This window comes from Mandrillus leucophaeus, unplaced genomic scaffold (assembly GCF_000951045.1).
Source record: "Mandrillus leucophaeus isolate KB7577 unplaced genomic scaffold, Mleu.le_1.0 Scaffold313, whole genome shotgun sequence".
Taxonomy (NCBI): Eukaryota; Metazoa; Chordata; class Mammalia; order Primates; family Cercopithecidae; genus Mandrillus; species Mandrillus leucophaeus.
This window is the reverse complement of record NW_012103288.1, coordinates 1,699,850-1,707,960: the sequence shown is the minus strand read 5'-3', so window position 1 is coordinate 1,707,960 and position 8,111 is coordinate 1,699,850. Positions and strand designations below refer to the sequence as shown.

General features: G+C 45.7%; 1 long non-coding RNA gene across 1 annotated transcript in view; it reads right to left on the bottom strand.

The window, feature by feature from the left end:
• Window positions 1-3,731: 3,731 nt before the first annotated feature.
• LOC105544942 overlaps window positions 3,732-8,111 on the bottom strand; it is a 5,856-nt gene continuing 1,476 nt past the window's right edge. The window contains exon 2 of the long non-coding RNA XR_001006845.1: window positions 3,732-4,139. This is a non-coding gene — a long non-coding RNA (uncharacterized LOC105544942). The remainder of the gene's footprint in view (window positions 4,140-8,111) is intronic.

Genomic DNA, 8,111 nt, shown 5'->3' with positions numbered 1-8,111 from the left:
AAAAGAAAAGTACAGAAGTTCAGGTCCCACCCCAGACCTGCTGAATCAGAATTTTCATGTTAACAAGATCCTGAGGTCATTTGTTTACATGTGAAGGTTTCAGCACTGGTCCGGGTGGGGCAGTAGTTCTCGGTCTTGACTGCATATTGGGATCACTTGGGGAGCTTTTTAAAATCCCAATGTTGTGACTGCACCCCAGAACTATTAAATCAGAAATTTTTTTTGGTGGAGGGACCCTGGTCAGTGTTTTTTAAGCACCCCACGTGATTCCAATTTGTGCCTAAGGTTGAGAACCGCTGCTCTCAGGCTGTGCAGCCAGCCAAGGGCACACTCAGATGGTAAGTCCATGTGAGGGCCAACAACTCACTTCTCAGCCTCTAAATTCACTTGTTGGACCCAGCTAGCTGGGAAGCCAAAGGGACTTATTCATCCTCAGCAAGTGTAAGAATTGGCTAGGGCTTATGTTTGTTTCCAATATCTAAGTGAGATGTTCATTAGTTTTTGACAGAACATGTCTAAATACCACACCACTGAAGGGTACAGAAGCAGCCTGCATGACTGAAGGCTGGGAAGAGTTGATTCACTTCCTCACTCAGGGACCTGGATAACCCTGGCATCCCAGAGCAGTCCCGATGAAGGGAGCCATTCTTCCTGTCCAGGGTGGAGGCCGCTGTTTTTTCCAATGTCGCTTGTCTTCAGCTGCCCTCCTGCAGCTCAGCAAGAATGCGAGGGGCACTGGGGCCAAAGAGAAGAGGTGGGTTTTCCTGAAGAGCGGGATTCTCTCATCCTGTTGATCTGAACAGGACATCAGAGGCCCCAGCCACTTTCTAGTGATGAATGACATTTGCAGAGATGAAGCTTCGTCTCTGAGCTGGTAAGGATTTGGGAAAAGCAGTCTGAAACCCGCCTTTCAGGAAATGGGTGCCACGAGCAGCAAGGCTGCCCCAAGGGGTGGAGCTGCAGCCCCATGTGGAACATGGGTTTGAAGCCTCACTGAGAAATGTTATCCTTGACTTGGGTGATGGGGAGGGGCAAGTTATTCACTTTGGAAATGGGATTCCCTAACTATATGATTATGAGCTAATTTGTCTCAACATGTCCACAGAATGTCCTAACCTTTGTATTCACAGCTGTTCTCATGCATTCATTCTATGGGGGCCTTAGAGGACTCGGTCAAGACAATGGTGCCCTTGTGAAGGTTACAAGAGAGCAAGCCGTGCTGCTTTGCCCATCTTGGGATGAGGCAAGAGGGCGGCACTGGTTGGGTCCCAGGATATCAGGCAGGGCACCTCTGCTGTGCTCCCTTCCTCCTATGAAGTACCACGCTTCTCTCAGATATCCTTAGAAAGCTGTGTTAGCCAGCAGGTCGCTGGGCCACAAGCCACACATGAATGAGGCTCTCCCTGTCCCCTGACTAGGTCTGAGCACAGTTCCAGGGGAGAAAGAGGGAGGAGGCTCAGGAGCATTGTCCCCCTCCTGTCGCTGGTAGGTGAGCTTGTGTCCAGTGGAAACAAAGAGAAAGCTGGCCAAATGTTGTTATCTCCCCCAGCTGCCTGGACTCTATTGCCATCCCTTGTCCCCATGAAGACTCCCCGTCACCCCACCCGCACTATTGTCTGGGCTGTACAATTAGCACTTTGTTAAATGTTCTCTCATTCTTCAGTGGCACCTCATTACTGAGCCATAAAACAACGGGGCCCAGCAGGTTCCTGGGCGGTCAAATGGTCCAACCCTCTTGACTTAGAGATGCGGAAAATGAGGCCTTGGGGACAATGCTGTGTCCAGCCATAATGGAGCCACAGCAAAAGGAAGCAGCAGTAATATTGATCCTATATTTATTTAAATGTCTGGTATTTTGTTCATTATAGATTTTTGCATTAATTTTTATTTTTAAAATGTTGCATTAAACTAGTCTGTATCTTGATGACTGAGTTTTTTGGTGCCTCTTAAAGTGTGCATCCTGGGCCTGGCCCTGACAGGGAGAATAGGGAGTTGCCCAAGGTGACACTAGTTTTGATCAAGAGGTTAAAAGAGAGCTTGGGTCTTCCAACTTGTCCACTTCCTTCTTCTCTGTCAGCTTCAAGTACAAAGTCCTGTTTCTCCAAACAAGTAGAGAGCTCCAGCAGGCAGGGTGGTGAACTTGTGGAATAATAACACTTTCACATGGTTATTGCCTAGCCAAAGAAGCAACTGTATTTGAAAATTCCAGAAACGGCAGATTTATTCCTTAAATAAGGCACTATTGTTGAGATAGTATCAAAATATTGATACTGCAGTGAGATAAGAGATCTAGGAAAACGTCAAAATGTGGACCAGTGCCCCAGCTCAATCCTCTCGCACCTGCACTGCTTCGGAAACCCTTTACTTTCCTTCCAAATCCAGCTGACATCCTTCCAAAGAGTTTTGCGTCTCTGATCAGGCTTCACTACACTTGTGTTTCTCCCACTCACCTGGTGCTCAGGGCGTAGAACACAGCCCCAGGGACACAGAGGGTGAACAATCTTCAACAACTGAGCACCAAGGATCCTGCTCCCTTTTCTTTGTAATGGCTGCATGACACGGTCTTCTGTATGGATGTACAAGTTGTCTATTGATGGACTTTCGGTTGCTTCTTTTTGTTCTCTCTCTGTCTTTCTTGTTCTCTCTTTTCTTATCTTTTTTGGCCCCCTTTGTCTCCAGGGTTCTCTACTGCAGAGTCATGTAATTCCCACACAGTTTTCTCAGAGCAAGTACATATTCCCTGCCCAACATCAGCGCTGTTGCCATTCACGTCCTGTATCTACGGGGATGACCATGCTCCTTTGGAGGAAAGGCTTGGAACTTACCAACTTATGGAAACTTACGGAAATCATCATTTGGTATTGAGATTTTGCAGGGAACACACTCCTTAAAAATCTCTGTGAGTGTGGCTGTTAAGAATCCCATAAAGAGGGAGAACAGTAGGAAGTGAGTGAAGCGAGGCTCAGCTGCCACCAAGAACTAAGCGGGGTCCACTTTGCGTCTGCTGCAAAGAAAGGAACGGACATTTGGCCTGTCTCCTCTTCCTTTATTGTGTCATAGTCTTTCCTTTACTCTTCTCTTTTTAAAACAAGAAAATCATAATTTTAATATTATTTTTAAAATAGACATACATTCACACGATTCAAAATTCCAGTAGTTGGCCAGACACAGTGGCTCACGCCTGTAATCCCAGCACTTTGGGACACTGAGGCAGGAGGGTCACTTGAGGCCAGGAGTTCGAGTCAAGCCTGGGTAGCATAGTGCAGACCCCATCTCTACAGAAAAAATTTTAAAATTAGCCGAGTGTGGTGACACACATCTGTAGTCCCAGCTACTTGGGAGGCTGAGGTGGGAGGATCACTTGAGCCCGGGAGATTGAGGCTGCAGCAAGCTGTGATCACACCCCTGCACTCCAACCTGGGCAACAGAGTGAGACCCTGTCTCAATAAATAAAATAAATAAATAAAATTCCAAAGGTACAAAAGGTGAAGTCTCCTCTGCTTCCACTCATTCCCCTCCCCAGAGGGGACCAATATTACTAGTTCTCAGGTCTCCTTCCAGAGAGATTCCAAGCATATGCAAGCAACTGTGTTTAAAAATCATCCCTCACTCCCGTCTCAAATGGTAAAAATCACCCCTCTCCTCTCCTGGCACAAATGGTACTCCACACACTGGTCTGCACAGGACTTTTTCACTTTCTGTGTCCTGGAAAGATTCCACACCCACACGTGTTTGAAGTCCTCATTATTTTAAGATTGCTTAATATTCCATTGTACAGATATACCACAATGTATTCAACCAGTCCCCTTCTGATGGACATTTGGGTTATCTCTAGCCTTTTGCTGAGATAACGCTGCAGTAAATATTTGTGTATATGTCATTTTGCACATGCACATTTATGTGTTGGATAATTTCCTAGAAGCAGAATTGCTGGGTCAAAATTGAAGTATATTAAAAAAAATTTTACAGATATTGTTAAATTCCCTTTAACACTGCATGCGCCATTCCCATCAACAATGTACGCCAATGCCTATTTCACCAAACCTTTGCCAGCTACCACTGTCATGTTTTACAGAGGAAAAATCTCACCACCATAGCCACTCCTTGTATAGTAATCAGTTCTTTTGGTCTTTGCCAATCTGAAAAGTGAAAAATGCTACCTCAGTGTGGTTTTAATTTGTATTTTCTTTTCCTTTCTTCCTTCCTTCTTTCCTTCCTTCTTTCCTTCCTTTTTTTGTATTGGTTTTGTTTCATTTTCTGGGAACTGTTGGTTCGTATGCTTTGCTTGCTTTTCTATTCAACTGTTGTTCTCTTTCTTATTTGATTTACGTGAGATCTTTATATAGACAACATTACCTCTTGCCTATAATAAGAGTTGCAAGTAATTCTTGATGATTTTCATTTCGATTTTTTTTTTTGGAGATAGAGTCTCACTCTTGTTGCCCAGACTGGAGTGCAGTGGCACAATCTCGGCTCACTGCAACCTCTACCTCCCAGGATCAAGTGAATCTCCTGCCTCTGTCTCCTGAGTAGCTGGGACTACAGGCATGCACCACCATGACCGGCTAGTTTTTGTATTTTTAGTAGAGACGGGGTTTTACCATGTTGGCCAGGCTGGTCTTGAACTCCTGACCTCAAGTGATCCGCCTGCCTTAGCCTCCCAAAGTGCTGGGATTACAGGCATGAGACACTGTGCCTGGCCTCATTTTGGCTTTTGACTTTGTTTATGATGATTCTTTTTGTTTGCCATGCAAACACTTTTTATTTTTATATGGTCAAATTTATTGTTATTTTATTTTATGGTTTCTGGTTTCATTCACAGATATTAAGTTTTTTCTCCTGGCTCCTTTGAGTTCTTTTAGGGTTAAATTTTTACATTTAAATTTTTGATCCACATACAATTGATCTCATTTTAAGGTATGAGATATACATCTGAATTTACTGTTTTTTCTCCCAAATGTCTGTCCAGTTGTGCTGGGACATTTATTGAAAAGTCTATTTTGGCTGGGTGCAGTGGCTCACATGTGTAATCCCAGCACTTTGGAAGCCCAAGGCAGGCAGATGTCTTGAGGTCAGGAGTTCGAGACCAGCCTGGCCAACATGGCGAAACCCTGTCTCTACTAAAAATACAAAAATTAGCCCGGCATGGAGACACGCGCCTGTAATCCCAGCTACTTGGGAGGCTGGGCCATGAGAATTGCTTGAACCCAGGAGGCAGAGGTCGTGGGGAGCCGAGATCATTCCACTGCACTCGAGCCTGGGAGACAGCAAGAAAAGTCTATCTTTCCTAACTGGTTGAAATGCCATCCTCGCTCTACTATAAATTCCAGAGTTTGTCTGTGCCCATCTCAGTACTTCTGTGTCCCCTGCCGTGTGTATCCAAGCACCAGCACCACAGTCCCTTTTTTTTTTTTTTTTTTTTTTGGCTCCATGCAACTTGACTACAGGTCCTTGGGTCTGCAGACATGGAGATTTGCTGACCCCAAGGTGGGATGAGGAGGTAGGGGAAATAGCAAAAGAGTTGGATATGAAGATCAGAAAACTTCTGGGCTCTCTCCAAATAACCTCTAGCATCTAAAACGGCTTTGCTCCTATACATTCTCTCAAAATAAAACAACAAGAGAACAAAGAAGTCCGTCTCCTTATTAAACAGCTATTTGTCGAGCCTGAAAGAGCCCCCTAGTCTAACCCTGTGCCTGCTGCTGACCCTCTCCTGGAGCACCTTCTAAGGTTGTTTCAAGAGCTTAAGAAGGCCCTAAGTGTGGCTTTGATCGCCATATTGGAAATGCTTCCCTCACTGGCTCCCTGGGCTCCAAGCCCAGTACTTGACAGTTGCCTGTAAACTGAGCAGGTCTTTATCTCAAAGACATTACAATGGACCCTAAACAAACACATTAACAACCACTCAGAGACCTAACTAACGCTGGCCAATAAACAAACCACCAGAAAAGCTTATTCAGAAATGGTTCCTCCTTCCTGCAGCCCCTGAGGGCAGATCCCGGAGTCCCTGCTTCCTCAGCCTGCAGGCTGCTTGCTGCTTTCCAAGGGCTCCCCGGCCCTCCCGGCAGGAATGTAATCATCTGCCCTGAGTGCCCTGCCTCCTCTCACCTTTACCCACAATAACCCAGCATGGTCGCAATGCACTCAGTGCATACCTATTGCAAATAAAACAAGAAAGTAAATCTCCTTCAAAGGAACAGCTAATGGCTCCAGGCTACCAAAAGGAATGTGTTCCATGGGAGCTAGTGATTATCCTGTATACCAAGGTTTTAAATTTAAGGTCTTTGGATGAGCTTCGGGGGTTCCCTGAACCCCTACAATGATTTGCAAAATGTATATGTAGACTTATGAAGGGCATCTTTTCCCTAAGATATGGGGAAGGAGATTCCCTGTATCATCAGAGTTCAATATCAAATATTTTTAAAATCTAGATATTTATGGATAAAAGGATATGATGTCTAGAATTTGTTTCAAAACATTTCAGTTGGAGGACAAAGAGTGGGTGAAGTAGGTGCAGTTATGGATTAAACAAGATTGGCCATTAGTTGATAGTTATTAAAGCTAGTGATGAGTGCTTGGGAATTTATATTATTCTGTCATGAAAGAAGTGGAAGGAAGGAAGAAGAAAGGGAGGGAGGGAGGGAGGAAACCTTTGCTACAGACTACGCTGAAAGAACCAGACCATAGTATACATCTGCTATTCTCATAGTTCTAGCTTTATAGGAACAACTGCCCAGTGGCTTGCCTGATCAGTGTTTGAAAGCCTGGAAAATTTGAGGGTGCAGAGCCATGTTCTTCTCACTCTCACCCCTGCTCTCTATCCTCAGCATCTCCCAGAGGGAGGGACTAGAATCCCTGAGGCCATCTTGGTTCATCTGCACCGTCTCTCCTACACCTCTTCACCCCTCCCCTCCCCACTTCACTCCAGGCTGCAATGGGGCAAGGAGGTGGTCATCCAAGGCCCTGGCTCTCCATCCAGACCCCAGACAGGTAGAGCCCCTATTGCCTGAGCAAGCTCGCGCAGGAGGGGGCTGGGGTTGCACTATTTGGATGTTCTTGGAGTAGAAAATTCACAAATTCCAAGCTCTGCTCCCAAAGCAAACCTCCCCAGCCCAGGTGGCTGCATCCTTCTCCTCCCCTCCACCCAGTTCCCTGGGTCGCCAAGCGGAGGCTTTGAAAACCAGCTTGTGTTTGGTTTGTGAAAGCACCAATGTTTGCAATGTTTGCCCAGCAGAGAAGGAGCATATTTTCTCCCTTCCAAATGCAAACTCAAAAGATGCTCCACAGTTTTTCTTCAGACTTTCCACAGGAAACATAAATAAGAAAGAAAAATGACTTTAGGTGCTGAGACCTGAAATGGAATTTCAACCCTGAAGGAACTGCCTGTAACAAGCACTCTCTGTCCTTCAGTGAAGGCTTCGAGAGCCTAGGTGCACGTTCCTTTCCTCTGAGTAGCCTTCACAGACAAGGCAAGGGGAGGAGCTGAACCAGTTCTTAGGCCTGACTCCCAGCTAGGTCTTCAGTCCCACACAATGAATGGCTGGTGATTGGCACAGCAGCTGAGATTCCCTGGCTACAGTGTTCTTTTTTATCTTTCTTGATTGTGTTAGGGTAGAACAAATGAGAGTGCTCCAACCCGAGAGGCCCAGCCACACTGCAAGCCAGATGCACAATCAGAGTGTGAAGTGTAGACACGCCCCCCTGGAACCCAAGGCCAAAATTTGCCACCTGCTCTGCCCTTGTCTTCATCTCGGAAGAAGGACATCCCTGATCTGTGGCCTCTGTCCTCATGGATCTCATAATTATCAGACAAACACAACCGAAGAGAGGCTGGAAGGCAGTGCTTCAGCATCACACATATGTGCATTGGTGACCCAGAGTTCTGAATAATCTTAATGGACAGATAATTGGAGCACTTCTTGCTCACAGCTTAGAGCCACCAAATGACTGCTTCCAGGTTAGGAGTTTGTAGAATATTTACACACCCATGGAACCCTACAAAAGGCTCCAGACCCAAGAAATACAGGGTTGAAGTCAAGGGTTGAGTGTTTATACTTCAAGGTCACCATTTCTGTCTCCTAACATCTGAGAACTCTTCTTCTTCTTCTTCT